General features: G+C 41.2%; 1 protein-coding gene across 14 annotated transcripts in view; it reads left to right on the top strand.

Moving 5' to 3' along the window:
• Positions 1 to 21,370, top strand: part of rbfox3a (RNA binding fox-1 homolog 3a) — a 644,989-nt gene that overhangs the window by 81,369 nt on the left and 542,250 nt on the right. The window contains exon 4 of one of the 14 annotated variants that reach the window (XR_011354969.1): positions 21,005 to 21,016. The exons of the other annotated variants lie outside the window; for them this stretch is intronic. The gene's annotated coding sequence lies outside the window, so the exon portion shown is untranslated. Of the gene's footprint in view, positions 1 to 21,004; positions 21,017 to 21,370 lie in introns of those variants that run through there. 14 annotated transcript variants of the gene reach the window in all.

Here is a 21,370-nt window from a genome sequence, read left to right as displayed (position 1 = left end):
AATTTAGTCAAAATCTCTTAGCTTTTCCCTCGATCTGGATTTGGATTAGTCATTAGAAATGCTATTAGGGATATAATTCCAGCCTATTAGTGGTAATTTCCCTTCCCTTGCCAAATTCCGAAACGGAGGCAGGAAGAAGTAAAAAGCAGTAAAAACACCATGTTCGAGAAACTCAGCAGGTCAAACAGTGTACTTAATGTAGCAGAGATACAGATACATCACCAACGTTTGGGGCTTGAGCCCTTCATCAAGGTGCAAGCAAAGTGTAGATAGGTCCCTGAATAAAATGGTGGGGGGATGGGCAGAGGGTGAGAAACAGGCCCACAGACAGGAAGGTGGATAAGGGAGGGAGGGGTCAAGATGAGAATTGCTCTGAATCGAGAGGAAAGGGGGTGGACAGCTGGAGGAAAGGAGATAGATGGAAAGGGAAGTGAGGGAGAATGTGGAGTGGGCTGGCAGAAACTGAAGGGTTTGATGTTAATGCCATCCAGATGGAGAGTGCCCAGATGGAATATTATGTGTTGCTCCTCCAATTTATGGGTGGCCAACGTTTGGTTGTATATGACGCCAGGGACAGGCATGTCAGCACTAGGGAGGGGTGAAAAATTGAAGTGCTTGACCACTGGGAGATCCCTGTCATTGATGCGGACAGAGCGAAGGTGCTCAGTGAAGCGATCGCCCAGTCTCTCCAATTGGGCAATTGAGTTCAACAGTTGAAGACAAAGGAGGGAGTGGTCATCGTCAGAGTTGGGTGAGTCAGAGTGGTAAGGCGAGGAATAGTTAAGAGTTGAAGTCAGAAAGAGTGACCCTGTTTGAGGAACAAAAAGGATTCAGCAGGAAGGCACAGGTAAGGGAAGGTTTTTTTCAGATATCATATTTTGCTCATCCAGTCATCCAGACAGTGGGAATGGCAGCCAAGGCACAGGAATGCTCCGCTTGCAAAATGTAGGTTGTCAGGGAAGCCAGCAATATCCATGATGACTTCAACCGTGAGAAGTGCATCCAGCTGCAGATCCTGATAAGCCGAGTTAAGGAATTGGAGCTGAGTTGGATGAACTCCAGATGATTCAGGAGGCAGAGGGGTTGAAAGACAGGAGTTACAGGGACACTATCACACCTAGGAGGCAGGAGGAGGGTAGATGGGTGACAGTCAGGAGAAGGAAAGGGAACAGACAGGTAGTCCCCCTCAGTAACAAGTATACCATTTTGGATATTGCTGTGGGGGACCACCTTCCAGGGGAAAGCCACGGAGATCAGGTCTCTGACCTGGAGACTGGTCCCGTGGCTAAGAAGGGAAGGGAGGAGAAACAGTGAGCTATAGTGATAGGGGATTCCATAGTTAGGGGGACAGTTAAGAAGTTCTGCAGAAGAGATTGAGTATCCCAGATGGTACGTTGCCTCTCTGGGACCAGGGTTCGAGATATCTCAGATAGTGTTCACTGCATTCTCAGGAGGGAGGGTGAGCAGCCAGATGTCATGGTCCATGTAGGGACCAATGATGTGGGTAGGAAGGGTAAGTAGGGCCTGGAAGGAGAGTTCAGGGAGTTAGTTGCTAGGTTGAAGGACAGGACCTCCAGAACTGTGATCTCAGGATTTCTACACATGCCAGTGATAGAAATAGGAGGATAATGAAGCTTAACATGTGGCTAAAGACCTGCTGCAGGAGGGAGAGCTTCAGGTTTCTGGATCATTGGGATTCCTTCTAGGGTCAGTTGGACCTGTTCTGATGTTAAAATTGCATGCATCATTAGAATTTTTGAGGTGTGGGCAAAAGGGGTCAAAGGCAAGTCCTCAACTGAGAACAAAGCATTCCAAGGGTAAGGTCTGTGAGGATGGTAAAGACCAAGCAGGGATCAGAGTGGGAGTCAATGTGGTGGACAGTGGGAGGGTGTTCAACAGAGGAGGGTGGGGGTTATCGGGGGTGAGGGGAGTGGTGGATAGTGGGAGTATTTTAGAGGAGGGTGGGGGTTATTGGGGGCAGTGGTGGGTTGAGGGTAAGTAGGTGTTGAGGAGGTCTGTGGATGGAGGTGGGGATTAGATGGGAGTTATGAGGGGATAGGGAAGAGTAAGGAATGGGGGGAGGGGGTGGTGGGATGAGCCTGTGAGATCCAGCAGTGGAGGAATCCGAGGTGCCAGCCTTGTAAAGGCTGAGGTTGGTGCGGAAAATGGCGAGTGAAAATAATGTGTTGATCCTGTGTACAATACTGCCTGGCTTAAAAAAAAATTGTGGTCGAAGTCACCATGCTCCAAACTGTCAAAAATTTGGGAAAATGTACATGTGGACAGATTAATAATGCAATGGGAGAAAAAGGAAGAGCCTTGAGATATTTGCCAAATGTTTGAATGAACAGATGGTGAATCGTCCAAAGGAAAAATATGCTTTCATTGATAACTCAGCAAGATGCAAATATTTACATTCACCACAGTAAAAAGAGACCAGTGGACAATTTATATACAGCCTCTCCTTTGCACAGTGTAAGATAATTCTGAGTTCACTCCAAACTAAAGGGACTTTTCTGTGGCTGATGAAACATTCCCAACATGTTGGGCATATGAGTCCAGTGGAGGATCTAGGTAGAATAGGGCCTATGCCAAGCACTGAAATTGCAACCCCACGCCATTAAAAATTCGGACATAAAGTTGCCAGTGGGTGGTTTTCACACACAATTGGGCTGGTTTTAACAATTGGCTGTGTGTATTGGGAACTTTCTCAGAGGTCATGAGTTCTCCTTCCCTAAACCAGCACTGGTCCTCAGAGCTGGGTTTATTGTAACAGGGTTAGAATTGGGAAAGGTTTTTAACGGGGAGAAGCAGTTTCTCTTGCTCTCTTCCCCTCCCTTGTTTCAAGCCTGCCATGCGATTAGACTCGTTTGCTTTATTTGAGAAACCAGCCTGTTGAATATACAGTATATTGATGTATAACCACTCCAGAGTCAAGCACAGGAGCATGATGTCCGGAGAACTGCAAACGCATTGCTATTAACTGCCATTGCACCGGCCCCTCCTGCACCGCAGGCCAGGCTGAATCAGCCTGACGGCAGAGCCGAGAGTGGAAACCTGTACCTGAACTTCCTTTCTCATCCCAGAATAACTCTGCCCAGCTTCAGTGGAACATGCACATGGGGGGTTGAATTTTCACTGCTGTAATTCCCCACTTACTTCAATGAAAGCTCTGACTCTCCTTTTGTTTTGCAAGAGTCTGCTGCAAGCTACAGATAACACAAGGGATCTCCTGGTGAAGATGAACATTGGGCAAGTCAGGCACAGGTTTTTCTCTCACTCCACACACATAATCTCTTCCCTTGCACTTTGCAGGATTCAAACATAAACGTTGCTGCCACTTCAGGGTGAAATAAAGTCTTAATTGCAATTGTTCAAAGGGTCGCCAGTTCCCCCTCTGAGGTCTGATTTGCCCAATGGTAGCGCTGGTTGCAGTGCTGCCAGAGCTCACTGGAGTGCTGTTCCGGCACCACATTTGGCTGCTCCAGGCCAGCATCTCACTAGGCCACTTCAGGACCACTCTGGCACCTCTCTCAATGTGGGATCAATGGCAATAAGGCTGTCTTCCTTCCCCTGGCACTAGCAGAACAATTCCAGCTGCATAGGGGATTATGGTTAAGAAAGACGACCAGTTTACCCATTGATTCTGCCTGCATTGAGCGAGGTGCTGGAGCGGCCCGGTGAGGTGACAGAGCAGAGCTCCGGCAGCACTGCACCCCCGGGAGGAGAGTCATTGTTGGCTAGGGACTCGGATATTGGGCAGATGAGGCGAGGACAGTGGTGCCTCCCCTGCAAGTGGCACCCAGGGAATGTCCCCCAGCTGCCATACCCTAGATACGTCTAATATGTGGGTCAGATTTTAAAATGCATAGAATCTACATTGCGAACTATTTTCATGAAATAAATGCTAATTTTTTTCATTCCTATCATCTGAACTCGAGTTCCTCTTTGCCTTGCTTTCAATTTGCTGATTTAGTCACAAGGTCTTGAGTCAGCATTTTGTGCACATAATCTGGTCCGAGACTTCAGCATCGGACAGATGAGGTGTTGCACAGCTGGAGATGTTGTCTTTAAGAAGATGCACTTCTGTCCTATCCGGTGGTTGTAAAAGACCCCAAGGCAGTAATTGAAGAAGTGCAGGGGAGTTTTCAAAGAATTTCTGGCAACATTTATCCTTCAACCAACACCATTAAAAACAGATTAGCTGGTCATTTATTTCATTGCTGTTTGCAGGATCTGACTGTGCGCAAGTTCACTGCTGTGTTTCCCTATATTAGAGCAGTGGATCCACTTCAAAAGTATTTCATTAGCTTTGAAGTGTGTTGCTATGTCCTCAGGATGTAAAAAGCTCTGTATTTTCTTCGGTCTGAGTCTAAACAGGGATTTCAGACGATGTGAACTTTGGTGATTACACATTTGTTCTCCATTGTATTGAAGTTTTAAAGGATATGTTTCTATTCTAATCCTTGGCTCTAAAAACATCGAAGAATATGGTGCTTTTCATTTTATCCTCTTAATCTCATTGACAAATACATCATTCTGGAATCATTTTTTGCACAGTACCAAGCTTGCAAGCACTTACATGACTGAATTAAGAATGTCTTTAATTAATTCTTCAAATGTATTTCAATTTGCCAATGGAACACTCTGTGAGGGTGAAGACTTTGGTGTTGCCAAGGTTATGCCTGGCTCTTCCCCCTCCCCTTCTCTCAATGTGAAATTGATCAACTTTGCATGTGGACAGACACGAAATGGTTGAAGAAAGGACTCTGAACATGGAACGTACCCCACTCCTCAGAAAAGAGCAGCATGTGCGTGAATAGATTTAGGTGACCCACCCTCTCGACATCCCCTCCCTGATCCAGTGGCACGGTGAGGTCCAAGATGGCTAGGGAAAGTTCTGTTGCAGAGAATGAACAGACCAAGCTTCGATGCAAGGGTTTCCCTTTCCGCGCTTTATGGCACATGTTTGGTAGATGGCCATTGACCCGATGAGAGGATTCGTCCGCCCTTTGACAGGACTTGTTTTTCATCCCGCAGCGTGTCCACAATTGCAATAATGTCAGTGCAGTAGCTAAACAACGAAGAGCATTTGTGACAGTCTCCATAACTGAATTATCTATCTGAGAAGTAGACTGGAAACATTTATAGGATTTTCAAAAGACATTCAGATGCACTAGTGGGGGAAAGAAGAGAGTTAATTTTCTAAAGTAGTGTACTGCATAATCAGTGCAGAAAATAGTTTTATGTAATTTAACACATCCAGGCTAAGAAATATTACATGATTGTGTTGGCTAGTTACAAACAGAATAATTTATCCCCTCAAGTTCTCCATAATGCAGTCAATTATTTAAAGGTGCTTGAGACCTATACAACAAAACACAAAATTATTCCCTTAATTTTGAGATCCATCCAATAACCCAGATTTACTATGGACAAAAAGAAAGACCATCAAACTGGAAGGGAAACTTTCTATGTAATATCTTCAACAAAGCATCCTGAGGTATTTTACATGATCACAGATTGGCACAAAACTGATGCACAATTGGCCATGTGTGAACTTAGATAGTGATAATTAGCAATTATTAATCTCTCCTGGTCCTGATGTGAAGTGATGAGCAACTCAGCACAGCTGATGGACTCGTTGTATTAGATGCTGTGTGTTTAGCCTTTCACAATGTTGAAGACATCAGAGAATGTAAATCCAGATATCTGTAGGGGTGCATTGAATGTCAGATGTGGACATGTTTAAAGTGCCTTTAGAGAGTGGTCAAATTTAAAGACCTGCACCGACCTTTGCAGCTAGTAAATTGCAGTGTTTTAGCCATCACGTCCTTCTACACTTCACTTTATGCTTTGCTTTGACATTTCAAAAATAGAGAAGTTATCAAAGTGACGGTTGGTAACAATAAAAAGCGAGATTGGGGAATTAATAATGGAGATATCAGATATTTTGCTTCAGAAATCATCACTGAGGATTAATATTCCAGAAATAACAATAAATTGGGAATCGGCAGGGAGAGGAACTCAGGAAAATTGCAAGGACTAAGAAGGGGATAGAGATCAAATTATTGGAGCTGTGGGCCAATAAGTTGTAGGATCCTGATGGTTTTCACTGCAGATTCTTAACAGAAGTGTCAAGTGGCTTTAATTAATGTTTGGGTTTGACTTTTGTGAAACTCCCTTGATTTAGTGAAGTTTCCATTCAATTGGAAAATAGGAAATATTCCACACAGGAAGGGAAAAAGTCAACAAAAGCATCATCATAGGGAAAGTCAGAAGATAGAATGAACAATTTCTGCATCAAGATACTGACGAAAATCCAAGTCAATCAAAATTGACATAATTCTGTGAAAGGGAAATCATGATTAGCAAATATATCAGAATTCTTTCAGAGCAACTGGTTGATGTCCAGGAAGCATGAAATAAATTTCTTCATCAAACGTTGTTGTGGAAGAGGTCTTGGTGCAGGAGGTAAGATATTGGCGTGTATAGAAGTTCAACTGCCTAACGGAGTAGTCTAAAATAGGAGAGGTTCTGTAGCACAATATTGTGGTGTGCTACTGGATCGGTGATGAGGACTCAACTTTTTACTATTGCTATAAATGACTATGATTAAGGCACCAAGGTCAGGTTGGTATAAATGACACAAGGATATAAGCTATGAAGAGGAAATAATGAGATGACAATAATGGGTAAAGTGCAAATATGCCAAATGGAGTATAAAGTGTAAAAATTGTGAAATTGTCCATTTTGACATAATACACCTCATTTTTAAATGTTTTTAAATCTAAAATATGCAAAGCCCTTAGGTTGAGGGGGGGGGGGGGTCCTGCTTGTCCTGGAGATCATTCATAAAATGCTCATTTGCATGTGCGTCAGGTAACACTGTCCAATGAAGACTTTGCTTCCTGAACACTTCTTGTTTTATTTTTAAGGATTTTTGGGCTGCTGATCACGAAAATCATCTTAAAAGTTTCCTATCGCGTTCCGTTTTTTAGATAAAACCTCTCTCTGTGATTTCCTGTCATATTGTAAGTCTGCTTCATGCGTACAAAATCACGAAATACAATATGTCATTGAAAATTCATTTTCTGCATTCACACTTGGTCGTCTTCCCTGCTGACCTTGGTGCCGTCAGTTACGAACATGGTGAAAGGTTTCACCAGGATAATGAGACCATGGAAAAGCAGTATCAGGGCCACTGGAATCCGTCAATACTGATCAACTATTGGGCTTTGACATAAGAGGCATCAGATGCTGAGTACAAACAAAAATCACCAGCAAAACATTTTGCTGAACCAGCATCATTATCTGATTAAACATGATAAATTCAATAAAAGTTCATTTAACATTTCTCCAACTTTCTTCATATTCTATCATATTCTCCATTTTCTTTACAAGAAGGAAAGATTTGGGGGAAAAATTGTTGTCCAGTGTAATCAGGAAAGCTCTCTTCTACACCTGCTCTTTTATTTTCTCTTTATTACCCCAAATGCCCATTAACTAGGTTCTCCAGAGCAAATTTGGCATCTGAACAAATTTGATCTCCACCCCATCTCATATATTCCTTTTGTCGTTCTGCAAATAAAAAGCATATTTATTTTCTCTTTCCCAGTACTGATGTGATCTAAAGCATTTGCTCCCCACAAAAGTTGACTTACCTTCTGAGTGCATTATATTATTTCAGATTTATCACCTGCATTTTTTTCTTCAGTTATTGAAATTATTATTGTCAGGAGAATGGAAGGGAGCCTGCATTAAGTTAGAGTTTAGCTGGAATTATTGTGCATTTACATCCCTGTTTAAGAAGGGATGTTAATGCATTGTAACCCCTTGGAGAAGGTTTACAAGACCTGTAATTGGTGGGCTTCATTATGAAAAATGGTTGGACAAACTGGATTTAGATTTTCTGGAGTTTAGAAAAACGATAGGGTATATCACATTTTCACAGAAGACGTTAAAAGGATTTCCCTCTCATGGAGTCACTAGATTTCAAATTACCGTTCAAAAATAAAGTACCCCCATCTAAAACAGATCAAACTTTTTTTTTCCCAATTGGGCGATTGGAGTCTTTGTATCTTGAAGGATGGTGGATGCAGGTGTTTTCAATAGAAGCAGAGGTGAATAGATATTTGGATAGCAGATGAAAGTCTGAAGTTGTGTAATGCTGCACCATTCATTTTGTTGCATATGGACTCAGATGAACAAAAGGTACCTGATCAAAGGAAGGGAAACTTACAATATCAGCACAGGATTTTGAACGGATAGTTTTCTCTATGAAAGTGAGAGAACTCTGGGACATTCCACAGTAAGCATGGTTGCAGTAACATCGAGGGCTGAAGAACTGGAAAGACGAAACCATCCTAAAACAGCAATGCTCATCAACAAACAATATTATTTCTGACATGTAATAAGATACCTGCCAGACATTCAATGTGACTGTTAAATTACACCCACTCCATGAAAAGCTGAAATTCTGCAGATGCTGTATTTTCAGTAAAAACACCAAAATGTTGGAGGAACTTAGCAGACCACGCAGCGTCCTTGGTGGCAAAGATATATTACTGACATTTCGGGTCTGAGCCCTTCTTCAAAGGATTAGCAAAAGCAGACAGGCACCTGAATAAAAAGGCTGGAGGTGGGGGAAGGAGTTCAGGCCAACGGGCAAAAGACCATCATTGGACATGGGGAGAGGAAAGGCGAAAATTGATCAAAGGAGAGGGTGGCTCTGTGAATGCAGAGCTGCAGGAAAGGAGACAGGGAGAGATTTGAGTGACTGGAAAATGTCTCTCTCTTTCCCTTTCCCTCTGCCTCCTTTTCCCCCGCTCTGCATTCACATTCACCCCACCCCCCCATCACTTCTCACCTTTCCTCTCCTGTCTTCCTACCCATGTCCAACAGGCCTTTTGCCTGTTGGCCTGTGCTCCTCTCCTTGCCTTTTCTTCCCTCCCACCCCAGCCTTTTAATTCGGGCACCTGCCTGCTTTTTACTCATACCTTGACAAAGGGCTCAGGCCCAAAACATTGGCATATTTTTACCTCCTATGGATGCTGCAAGACCTGCTGAGTTCCTGCAGGGCTTTTGTATTTATACTTATTTTGAACTTGATAGATATTTTACATCCTCATGAATAAAGTGAGTCAAGAAATGAGCAGTTTGAATAATAAGATCATTAAACCTTTTCAATGAGCCAGTGCTTCCATGGATTACTGCAACAGCACTAGGATTCCTTGTCATTTCTTGAACCAGTCTGCCGTCCATTCTGGATGGTAAGTTTCACTGTTCAAAGTGGTTTTGATGATGGTATCCCACTTGCCTTTACTGTTTCCTTTCAACTTTTGCCGATAGCCCCTTGACAACACCTTCACTATCCTTCACTTGGAGAGAGGGAAGTAAGTTCCGTGGTAATAACAATTTTCACAGTATTTTGTTACTCCTTTTCAGTCACAGCTACTTTGAGTGATCTGCCTGTTGTGCTTTATGAGCCCTTAGTTCGTCCCTTTGACAGTGCTGGATCATTTGAACTCATTATGCGAAAGATATTTCCACTACCAGTAGGAGATCTGCGTTAGATATTTCCATCTTCCTCCTTAGTAATTTTGTGACTTAGATTGCCTTTCCAGTTCTTTTTAGCTATTTGGTGATGAAATAATATGCCTGAAATTTAACTTTCAAAAAACCTCTTGTATCCCTGAAAGACACCTTCTGGATCATTCTCTGAAAAACATATTCATATTGTAAATTAACTATCTAAGATACATTATCATATTTTTTGTTGGTGTATTATTGAAATACACAACCTGGAAATGTTCTCTCAATTTTAGGGACACCAGTGATTGCCATCATTTCTTTCAACAGACAATTACACATTTCATGGGTTATAAGCTTATTTTTTCACTCTTGCTGCTATCACATTTCTCAAAGTAACCTTTCAGTCATCCCTGGACACTTAACACAAAAGTTGCTCTTCCCAACCAATCTGCACCATATCATCCACAATATCTGTATTATATTTTATTCATTTAGAATTGTAGCTAAGCAAATGTGCTGGGAGTTTAAAATGGAACTCTTGTCAGGTGCTTCTAAAAGAAATCCTTCAGTACTTTCCTTAGGGCTGAGTTTGAAGTAATATTGCCTGGAGAATAATAGCTAGTTCAAGTAGAGGTGATTTATCTCTGTTTATGTTATTGCTTGAAAACAAATCTAATTAAATAAAAGAAAGTCTCACTGGTACCTCCAGTCAGTTTGTTTCCTGGACAGTTCAGGTGAAAAGAAGAGGAACTCATTGCCTGTAATAGACATTACAAATATTAGAGGTATGAAGGCAGCAAACACTCCAGCGACAATGTTCAAGGCTTGACCTAGTAAATGCCCCTCCAGATAATAATGGGGCAGCAATACACATACCCCTCTTCTCTGACAGACATTCTGTAAATAATACAATCCACTCTGATGACAGACAAATAATACCATTATTACAGGTCTGTTCCTCAAGGACTAAGCAAGTCTCAATGAGCACCAATTTCAGCTGAATCCCTAGTTCAATGGATCCCTGATCAATGGAATCGATCAATGTGCCCATTACGACGTTCCTTCATGTAAAAATCGTGGGAAGACGTGGAATTTCATCGTGCCATTTTTATCAAAATCCTGATTTTTGAGAAAGTAGGATTTTTGCTTCAATTTAAGTTGTTCGTTATCGATGAATTTCATCAATATTTAAATGTGAAATAGATCATTTTTCATTTATTGCCCTCCACCTATCAAGGAGTGTGATGAACTATAGATTAGATTTCAGATTTATTGTCAGAATACATACGTGACATCACAAACAAGCTTGAGATTCTCCTTACTGCGGGAAAGGCAAAAAGAAACTGACTCAACGTACACATGTAAACAAACTGACTGTATAATACAATGAGGGGGAAAAAAATCATTAAAGTGCAAATAAATCCCTGATTGAGTTTGTCGTTGAGGGGTCTGATGGTGGGGGGGTGGCAGCTGTTCCTGAACCTGGTGATACAAGTCCTCTGGCACCTGTACCTCTTTTCTTGTGGCAGCAGCGAGAACAGAGTGTGTGCTGGGTGGTGTGGATCCTTGATGATTGCTGCTGCTCTCTGACGGCAGTGGGGCATATGGACCTTCCAATGCAGAAATCTTGGAGAATGTATGTTGTGGAAAAGGTCTTTGATCATTCTGCGGTTTCCCAAACCAATGATCTTGAAGTTTTCCTGATATCTGCTTTAGTACTGATAGGAGGCATCCGATATAAACCTGGAATTTCACCAAGTATTTCACTGCAGTGTTGGACAAATGGATCCACCTCCTTGAATTTTTTTCCAAAAGTCTTCCAGATAATTGAGTACCCTTTCCAAAATAGAACTCAAGAGTTTTCAGTTCTTGCAGTTCATTGCAGGTGTTGTAGCTTGTGAAACCCACTATCTGCCTCAGGTTTCTCAGCAGCTCATTATGGAAGTGTGGGACAAAGATCCGCTTCCTGAGGTAATAGACAGGTAAAAGTGTTGATGTCTCACATGGCCTTCTGGAGACCTACTTTATTCATCAAATTCTTGCCTGCTTACTCTGTTAATAGTCCAGCATGGATAGAATCCTGAGGATAGATTCCTCTCCCGACTCTGCTTCATGAAGTTGACTTGACTGGCTCTCGTTATGTACATAGACATAGTGTATTACTCGAGACACATGGCTGCTACTCCAAAATCTTTTCTCTTAGCTTTCCATTAGAAAAGGAATCAGCCCTGCGCCCTTTGCTTCCGACTCACCATTCAATAACACCATGGTTAATTAATAGCAAATAACTGCAGCTGCTGGAAATCTGAAGTAAAAACAGAATAGGCTGGAGACCCTGTGAAACGAGAAAGGGAACAAACATCTCAGCCTGAAGACCCTTTGTCACATCATGGTCACTTTGCATCTTGATTTGTTTCCATAATAATTTAAACACTTGATCGGGGGGAAAAAATGTATCTGAGTGTGTGTTAAGGTTATTAATTAAGCTAGCATCTGCTGCGTTTTGTGGCAGAGGGTTTCACACATATGGCAATCTATGACTGAATTGTTTGGTTCTGCTTTTAAGGTTATGTCACCTTGAATTAACTCCCCCCATTTGTGGAAACAGTTTGTCTGCATTTACCTCATTAATTTCCTTCAGGAATTAAAACACCTCAATTTAATCATGACTTGAACTCCTTGCAAAATGAGTTTTTGTTTGGAGATTCTGGAACATCAGTGCCAGATTATTGATTCAATGAGTTCACATGGTCTTATTAAACATAAGAAATAGGACCAAGAGTAGTCTCGTCAAGCCTGCTCGGCCATTCAATGAGATCGTGGCTGATCTGATGAGACACTCATCTCCATCCAACTGACTTTACCCCGTATCTCTTAATTCCCATACTTTGTAAAATTCTATCCAACTTTATCTTGAATATATCTACTGAGGTCGCCTCCACTGCTTCAATGGGCAGCGAATTCCATAGATTCACCACCTTCTGGGAAAAGAAGTTCCTCCTCATCTCCATCCTAAATCTACTACCTTGGATCTTGAGGCTATGTCCCCTAGTTCGAGTTTCCCCCACCAAATGTGAACAACTTACCTACCACTATCTTATCTATGACTTTCATAATTTTATACATTTTTATAACATCCCCTCTCATCCTTCTAAACTCAAGTGAGTACAGTCCCAGATAACTCAATCTCTCCTCATAGGCTAACTCCCTCATCTCTGGAATCGACCTGGTGAACCTCCTCTGGACAGCTTCCAAAGGAAATACAACCTTTCTCAAGTAAGGAGAACAGGTCTGCATGTAGTACAGCTTCACCAGTACTTTGTACAGTTGCAGCATAACCTCCCTGCTCCTGAATTCAGTTCCTCTAGCGATGAAGGCCAGCGTTCCATTTGCCTGATTGATAACCTGCTGCACCTGCAAACCAACCTTTCGCAATTCATGCACAAGCCCTCCCAAGTCCTTCTGCAGGGCAGCATGTTGCAATCGCCATTTAAATAATAATCTGATCTTTCATTTTGCTTTCCAAAATGGATCATCTCATATTTACCCACATTGTACTCCATTTGCCAGACCCTTGCCTACTCACTTAACCTATCGACATCTCTCTGCAGACTCTGTACAATTTGCTTTTTCATTCAATTTAGTGTCATCAACAAACTCAGGTACACTACACTGTCCTCTCTTCCTGAAAATTAATGTATATTGTGAACTGTTGCGGCCTAGCACCAACACCTGTGACACCCCACTTACCACCAATTGCCCACCAGAAAAACACCCCTGTATCCCATTCCTCTGCTTTCTGTTGGTTAACCAATCCTCTATCCATGCTAATACATCACCCGCAACTCTATGCATCCTTGCCTTTTATACAGCACCTTATTGAATGCCTTCTGGAAATCCAAGCAAACAACAACCATCTACTCCCCTCTATCTACAGCACTCATTATATTCTCAAAGAATTCCAGTAAGTTTGTCAAACAGGACCTGACTTTGCTGAATCCGTGCTGTGCAGGCTTGTGGATCCATCTTACTCCAGATGCCTCGCTATTTCTTCTTTTATGACAGCTTCAAGCCTTTTCCCAACCACAGATGTTAAACAAACTGGCCTACAGTTCCCTGCCTTTTGCCTGCATACTTTAAAAAATAGTAGTGTGATATTCACCAATTCAGCGGGACCTTTCCAGAGAATTTTGTTTAATAATCACCAAAGTCTCTATGATAATTTCTTTCAATACCATGGGATGCATTCCACCAGGACCAGGGGTCTTATCTATTTTTAGGCCCAGAAGTTTGTTCAGTACTACCTCTTTAGTGATAACTATTGCATCTAAGTCCTGTTAAATGATTGCCTGAGCCTCTATTAAAAACAGTATTGAATTAGAAACATAGGACAGGGTACTCTGTTCATCTTTCGCGGACCAACCATTCCTAGTTCAAGTTTGTTTATCATCTGACTGTACCTATACAACCCGAAAAAATTGTTTATCATCTGACTGTACCTATACAACCCGAAAAAATTGTTTATCATCTGACTGTACCTATACAACCCGAAAAAATTGTTTCTCTGGACCACGATGCACACATGTACACATGCTATAGATGGTACATAATAAAATCACATCAAGACATCATTGAAATAAATACAATGACATGTCTGTCGTTCGCCTCATACATAGGGTGAGGCTAAATGTAAACTTGAGGATCAGCATAGCCTTAACCTTAAGAACATCAAATTGTAGGTAGCTCCCCCACCCCCATCTCATTCCACTGTTTCCACTTGATCTTTACCTACTCCTGGACTTGATTTTTTTCTCTCTCTGAATTTTCTCTTTTCACCCCCTTCTTAATGGTTTCCTTCTCTTCCTGTCTCTTCATCTGAGTCACATACTGTACCCTTTCACCTCTGAACCCCTTCCCCGGATTCTTTTCCCTTTACATGTGTAATTTTACCTATTCTATCTTGGTGTTAATAAAGGGTTTCAACTCAAAATGTTGACTGACCATTATTTGCTCTTTATTTAGATCATGATTTCTCTGCATCTGTTTGCACCCAGCCCACCTTGAATCCACGATCATTCATGATCTTCCTTTACAAAATGCACCATTTGCAGTTTATCAGCAATTATCTCTACAAAACTGATCTACATTAGTCTGCAGCATGGTAATGCACCCAGTGGCATCAGACAGTCTGAGCGTAAAATGCAACGAGAGCTTTATTCAGCCAACATTCTAGATTGTTTCTTCACTTGAATATTGTAACGTGGCTGGAAATTTAAATCTTTCACTGGAAGATGTTTTTTGGTCTATCGTGCCTCCAGAGTCGTCGTAGATTCTCAACTTCCACTAATTATTGATAATTATTAGGACAAGATCAAAGAGATCTGCACTGAAGGAGGACCAGGTTCAATGACTGTATGTGAAATATTCAATTACAATCCTTGCCCCCCAATTTAAGGGTGAGTAATAAAGCTGACAAGAAGGCATTAATTTTGAAGTGAACACAGCAATGCAAAGTGTGTCATTAATCTGTATCCTTTGTATGTTATTTAGAAAATATAGTTTTTACCCAATGGAGTTGTAGCTAGGCATTTCTGGGTCCTTGTAATGCATCTAAAAGGGTAATTGTTTAATGATATATACATATTTGCTTTTATGATGTAGAAAACATTTACATTATTCAGGATCCAACTCCCCAATTAAAACTTATGGTTGTCTACCTTTAAGACGTATAACGACTCTAAAACCATGCACCTTGGTTCCTGATTTTGTGTGAAAAGGATTAAGGGTGGATAAGTTCCTGTCAACAAATGATTTGGATTTTTAATACTTTTGCTTGGCATTAATGAGGTAACCACAACCCGAATCCGAGTCCTTCTTGTTCCTTAAACCAACACAGTGGCACAGCAAGACGAGTTTGTTAGCGAATTGCGCAAGTACAACCCGACGAAACCGCGTTCTCTGGTTCTCGGTGCAAAACATGCAGGCACACAGCCAGACATAACACACATTCAGACAATTCATATACAGGACAAGTTATTCTATGTACAAATAAATATTTGTTTTATAAATATGAGAGTCTAAGATAGTGTGAGCAGTTCCTTTGGTCATTCAGCATTCTCACTGCTCTTGGGAAGAAGCTGTTCCAAAGCCTGGTGGTGGGGGCTCTAATATTCCTGTATCTCTTCTCAAACGAGAGCAGCTGAAAAATGCAGGATAGGAGTAACCTGGGTTCAATAACCACGTATGCATATTGAGTTCCATTGGTAGCTGAACTTCAGAAAAAGTGTTGAAGCACGTACCAGATTGTGCCTGTTATGGAGGTTTTTTTTTGTACACTTGGTACTCCTGATTTTTTTCTCCTCCTATAATTTGGGTAAATCTAATGGCCCACCCTTTCACTGGAAATGTACAATCACTGCAAAATATTGCCTGTTCTTTCACGGATCTGTAACTAACCTTGGGAATCCCAGACAGTTATTCTATCTATGGAAACATGATTCATTTCAGTTATTTTGAGAGTCATCGTGGGGAACAGATAACTGCTTCCTAATCTAAGGCCATTACTGCAGACATCCTTTTTTAAATTGTGCAAGCATGTTATCTAATGAAGCATTCTTAGTTTAGGAAAGCAAAGGTCTCAAACCTCAGCATCAGTCTCTAAGTCAAGCATTTGAAGTTGAAATTTTTAGATAATAATTTTCTGGGAACTTCTGTTTACTGTTTTGGTGTCAGCCTGGCAATTTTTCAGTTGTTCAACGAAGATGCAAATTTTCTCTGATCCATATTAAACTATGTGTTTTGAGTTCTGAACTTGCAAGTTTCCTTTGGCCGAAGAGTTCCAAAATTCTCTTCCCTCCTTGAATGGTTCTGTTTCCTTCATATTATTGTTGCATTTTTTTGTCTCCTGAACTATTTATCCACTTTAAACAAATCGTAAGACTTGTAGTGACATAGTTTCACACAATTTTAGCTTCTTACAAAGCAATTGTTAAAGGATATGCGCTGGATAGGTAATCAAGGAAGCATCTTTCAGGCCATGTAAGCAGCAGGCACATGCATCCATTTACTGACATTTATGTAACTCCGTTTGTTCCGGGAAGTGTACCATTGCTCTGTAGTGGTGGGAAATATCCTACATTGATGTTGCCACGGCTCATTATCTTTGCTAAGGTTCATTGGGGAATGTCACCAAGCTGCCAGCTCCTGGAATAGACAAATCAACCCAAGATGGAAATTGAGGTCAGATGTCAGGGGGTTACCAGATTACAGTTTATAACCAAATGGACCTTGACACCTTCTATGCCTTGACATTGTAAATGGATCTATCTGAACTGGGGCTGCTGCTTTTCTAAATCTTTACACCTCTATATGATGTAGAGCCCCCAATATGTTTACCTACCATTCAAGAAGACAGATATTGTAACCATCTGGGGATGATGCCCTGCTCTGGAGCACTTGGCTAACTGCTTACAGGCCCAATGCAAACTCAGCCTTGTCTGTAAAAATGAACCAGGTCTCCTGATAGGGAAACAACACAGTTTAGATGTTATTCTGGGGAGTTAACCCATGCATTATATCTGTTCCAGAAATGGGCACATGCTGTGGAATCACACAGCTTCAGCATTTTAGATAAATTGATCATTCATATATTACCTTGAGCGAAACTGGAATATTAAAGTAGATTGTTCAGAGAGGAATATCCCTATTGAAAGGTGCATCAATAAAATTCACATTAAAAGTTTCTCACATCATAGTTCTAATTAACAGCTTTGATGATGAAAATCTCCTTTTATCTCAATTCCAGAACAACATTTTTGAACATTGTCATTGTTCAGGTAACCTTCTGAGTCCATAGAACAACTTGATCTGAATGCCTTTGTTCAATTCCTTGTAGAGAAATATATTTTCTGACTACATAAATTCTTAAATGAGGCTTAACCTTGTTTTATAAAGACTCACTTTATCTCATGAAAATCATGCAGTAATTTGAAAAAAATATTCAAATAGGCAGCCCCTGATGCCTCAGAACTTCACATACTTAATTGTAAAGACCATTGCCCATTCTGTGACCATTTTTATTTTGAAACTTAACAACCGGGTGACACCAACAGAATTGGAAACCTTTTCTGAAGAACATAATTATTGGTTTAAATAGTTTTTTTTTTGCAACTGTTTATTCCTTAAATGAAGGGAAATGCTTATTATACATCCATTTTATATTTCAAAAGCAGGAGAAAACAAGATATTCTTGTAAGAAATAACCACACTTTTTTTAAATGTTTGTGTTGACTGTCAGAGGAAAAGAACATTTCAAACAAGATGTGAACCCTGGACCCTGTGCTAAACTTGGATATTCATGCATGAAAGAAATGCATTAATATTCCAACTTCCAAATGTGATGACTAAATCCAACTTTCTAATACAGCCTTTATCATTTGCATTATTTCTGGCCTATCTGCCATAGGGAAAGCAGATTTGATAAGTGCTCTTCCCAAAATGGTTTATAAATCCAACCAATATGAAAGTTTCAGATGGTTCCTCAAATTCTCAGATTCTTTTTCAGTCACAAAAGTCAAATGTTTTATTGTGCTTGAGGAAGAACTCAAGTCAGTTTTGAAAAAATGGAACCTTGATGCATACGAACATTTGCTGAGGAATACTAGACACATCTTCCCCTCCTCTTTTGGCCGGGATCACTCTCTCCAGGACCCCCTCATTTACTCATCCCTCCTTACTGGTCGGTTCCCTGGTACCTACCCCTGTGACCGCAAAAAAAAATGTTACAGTTGTATCTAGGCCACCTCCCTCATCACCATTTGGGGCCCTAAACAGTTCTTCCAAATGGAGCAACACTTCACTCGCGAATCTGCAGGGGTCATCTACTGCATCCAGTGCTCCCATTGTGGTCTCCTCTATATCAGAGAGACTGGACACAGACTTAGAAATCGTTTCGTTCAGCACCTTTGTTCTGACCATTGCAATAACAGAGACACCCTATTCCAACGCCGGCATATCTATCCACGGCTGCGTGCACTGCCAAATGGAGGCCACCTGCAAACTGGTGGAACGATACCCAGTATTCTGTTTGGGCATTCTCTACCAGATGAAATTGACATTGTCTTCTCAATTAGGCTGCCTCTTGGCCTTCCTCCAGTTCCTGACCCTTTCCATCTCCATTCAAATCCACCACCTACCTCTCCCATCACTTTTCAGCTTTCTTCTGTCCTCCCACCCACATCCACCTCCCCTACCTCTTCTTCCCTCCACCCCCATCTTTTATTCAAACCACTGCCTGCTTTTTGCTCATATATTGACAAAAGGCTCAGGCCTGAAACATTGTTTATCCTTTGCTTTCTACAGATGCTGATCGACCTGCTGAGCTTCTCCAGCACTTTTGTGTGTTGCATCTCCTAATATGGTGTTTCTGATCGCTTCTCTTGCCTGTCCAAAATATTAAATGCACTACACTATTAGAGAAATGTGATGGAGCACGAGCAGAAGAATGACTGTAATGGTTCAGGTTTCATTCGCCAATGGTTACAATTGCTGATTGACCAGCAGTAGGGGCTGAAGTAACTGTGGCCTTAATTTGTGAGGTATTATTCAAAGTGTGAAGTATCTAGCTTGAAGCAAAGTAACAGGTAATGTTGTGCTCTTGTCTTCGATGCAAGCAAGTACCATATTTTACCAGTGAAACATTTTAATGGTTTAGCAAAATAGAATTTAGTATAAAAAGAGTTGACAGGCAAAACAGACAGATGGTAGAACATTTTGAATAGAAGTATACAAATAGAGCAGCGGGAGAGAGTAAAGATTAATGAGGTAGATCAAAAATGAGAGAATAGAAACTTGGAATTGAGATGACCCTCCATTAAAACAGGAGCATTAAAATGCAGCCTTCTCACAAACTAAATTTAGGTGACCGGAAGCAAAAGCAGCAGAAGGACTATAAACTATACGCTCCTTAAAATGGCTTACTACTAGAGGAATGAAAAGGGAGACGTGAACATGCCCATCGAGTGACTGACTCACAGAACGGATTCCAGGCAGTCCAGAGATGATGAAGTGTGCTTGGCTGGTCAGCGAGTTAATGGTTTATGAGGCTGCTTGTAAACTGCAGCATGTATTAGCCAGGGAATGCCTGTGTGCATTATTAAACAGCATAAATCAGTTTCCACAGGTCCACTGCTGCATAGACTTAATTACTTCAGCTTCTCTGCACTATTTTTGAATAGCTGTTTTACACAGAACAATTCAAATTTATCTGCATTTCATGTGAATAATAAAAGACAGTGTGATATCAGTGGGATTTTCTTTTTTAACCATTGATTAATCCGAACTGATATGCCGTTACTGAGGATTAATGGGGTAATGTGTTTATGATTTCATTCTGTAGCATTCTCTCCTGCACTCCAGCTGTGGAAATTATGTTGCATGTATGGTAAAATGTAAGGGAAGCTCAGTGTTTATTAGTGACCTGAATGCATGTCAGAAAACCTGAGGCAGATGGGAAAGGTGTGCGTCAGGGCTGTTTCTGAGGAACTGTGAGGAAATTACACAGTTAAGAGTAGAATTCCAAGTTTTATTTTTGAAACTGTAGCCACATTCCAACGTATAAGAGTCAATTCACCAAGCAAAGTCTATTTTCTGTCACTTGTCATGATCGTAATCACCCCATTTGCCGTTTCATCATCCATATTGCGCTTTCTGAAAATGTGGAAGGCAGATTAATATTTAAATGAGAGAAACAAGCACGAGTATGTACGCTAACATCGCAGCCACATAGTGGGGAACAGTACAGTGTTTCAAACTTCTTTTTATATGTCAAAATAAAACCGGCAAAATGTGCATGTCAGCTCCCCCAGTGCTCAGTAAGTTTATGCAGTGAGCTCTGAGTTAGAAGTTTCCCAGCAATGCATCTCCTATGGGAAGTGAAGTGTTATAACTTGCCTCAGTGCCTCAGGTTAGGAAGTGAACACTACTGTATAATTTGTGTTTTGGGGCCTGGTTCAGTATCTTAAGTTTCACTGATGCTCAGTGCTGACTTTGGAGAGTCATCCATGATTTTGAGGCAGATCAACACTCAAGAAGAAGGGCTCAGGCCCGAAATGTCAACAGCTTTTTACTTCTGATGGATGCTGCTTGCCCTACTGAGTTTCTCTTGGACTCTGCAGTGGTAGCTGCAGATTTTCTTGCTGACCTCACAGGGGAGCCTGATGTGCAAACAGGAATAGGACTAACCTTCTTCAGCACTTCCTACTAGTTGCACAGATGCAATGAGAGCAGCAGGATCTCTCGTTTGTCTCTGGCTGCGAGGTGTCCAGGATGAAGCACAGAAAACTCAGACCAAGCCACAATCGAGGTGAGAGAAATGGAACTTCTCACATCAACAATGTTTCACCTGAACTGGGAATAGTTTGAAACAAGACCATTTTTAAGATGCAGAGAAAGGGGAAGGGAAGAGAAGAAGATGTAGCAGGTCTATGATAAGGTGAAAGAACAGAGACTGAATGATAGAACCTTTCAGCCTCTCGTAGATCTTCCCTTTTGCTCTTCTCCTGACTTTCTACCACCATTTCCTGCTAACTATTCCTATTTCTGATGAAAGGACCTTGACCTGAAACCCTTACTTTGCTCTTTCTCCATGGATGCTGCATGAAATGCAGAGAGTTTCTGCTTTTATTTCAGACTTGCAGCAGCTTCATTATTTTGGTTTTATGTACCTCTGCGGCCAGCGCAAAAGCCCCTTGTTGTTTATTTAATTATTGCTTCAAAGGTCGAGTGAACTGCTGGAAAAACTGTTCAAAGTGTAAAATGGAACTTTCATTTCAGAATG

The sequence above is a fragment of the Narcine bancroftii genome, chromosome 3 (assembly GCF_036971445.1).
Source record: "Narcine bancroftii isolate sNarBan1 chromosome 3, sNarBan1.hap1, whole genome shotgun sequence".
NCBI classification, from domain to species: domain Eukaryota; kingdom Metazoa; phylum Chordata; class Chondrichthyes; order Torpediniformes; family Narcinidae; genus Narcine; species Narcine bancroftii.
This window is presented reverse-complemented; position numbering and strand designations above follow the sequence as displayed.